Source organism: Aplysia californica, unplaced genomic scaffold (genome assembly GCF_000002075.1).
Source record: "Aplysia californica isolate F4 #8 unplaced genomic scaffold, AplCal3.0 scaffold01643, whole genome shotgun sequence".
Taxonomy (NCBI): domain Eukaryota; kingdom Metazoa; phylum Mollusca; class Gastropoda; order Aplysiida; family Aplysiidae; genus Aplysia; species Aplysia californica.
The window spans coordinates 45190-46229 of record NW_004798913.1 but is presented as its reverse complement, the minus strand read 5'-3'; the positions used below and the strand labels follow the sequence as shown (position 1 = coordinate 46229).

Sequence of the window (1040 nt, the reverse complement as noted above, 5' to 3'; positions counted from 1 at the left end):
CACTCCGCGGAATGCCGATCTGTAGAAGGATCATTCTCAACACTCAGGGGGTTGGTAGCGAAAGGGTTAAAGAACACTTTGTCTGCTGGTACTGAGGGGCAAAGGCTGGGTGGAGGGGTATGCTGATAAGTCCTGCGTTTGTTCCGGCAGTTTGTAGCTTCTGTCTGTAAATCTGACTTATTTGCCTAGCGCGAAACGATTGTTAAAAAACAATGTTAATAGCTGTGTAATCTTGAACAATCATTTCGTACAGGTATTTTTTTTTTCTTAACGAGAGCAATGATTAAAAAAGCCACCATCAAAAATTAGTTGTGGGTGGTTGGCTGGAGCTCTGGTGTGGTTTGCTTCTTCTTTCCTGTCAAACATCGATCGCCCTTATCTCCCCTCCTTTTTTATGTTTGTTTCTCTCTTGTGACACCTCTGGCGCTCATATGACCTTATGAAGTTACGAGCGCCATAAAACTTCCACCAAAACAAACAAAAATTGGTTATTTATTTTCTTTTAAATGTTGATTGTAAAAAACAACAATTAAAGAATGGCAATTTTATGAGATATAAGAATTATTTCAGTTGTTTGTGCAGTCTGTCGGTCTTGTGTCATTTCACAGTCACTTATATCTTTTCTTTTGTCTTTTTCAGACCGAGATGAAGAGCACTCACTGAACCCATGTGGTAAGTTGATGTTTCACTTGCACCATGCATCATGTCACGTTAACCTGAGTCCTTTACTTTGGTGTTTGCTGAATGCCTTAATGTGGTTTCGTGTCTCTTTACTTATTTTTTTCCCCCTCTGTTGTTTCTGTCTGTCAGTCTTGCACTTTCCCTACTCTAAATGTCCGGTAATTTGTCATCAAATCACTATCTTGTTTATTTCTCCGCCTTCTTTTCCGTGTATATTACTCTCTAGTAGTAACACCTCTAAAATCTTGGGCACTTCTGTCTTATACTGTACCGTCCCTTCATTAAAGTTCTGTTGTTGTTTCGAAGTGCTTCTTTTTACTCAAATACTCGATGGCCAATCGATCGTGCTGACACCCCCC

At 40.0% G+C, this 1040-nt stretch overlaps 1 protein-coding gene across 1 annotated transcript in view; it reads left to right on the top strand.

The window, feature by feature from the left end:
* Nucleotides 1-639: 639 nt before the first annotated feature.
* LOC101856711 (arginine-glutamic acid dipeptide repeats protein) overlaps nucleotides 640-1040 on the top strand; it is a gene marked incomplete at both ends in the record, with an annotated part of 32745 nt that continues 32344 nt past the window's right edge. The window contains 1 exon segment of the mRNA XM_005113130.2: nucleotides 640-672.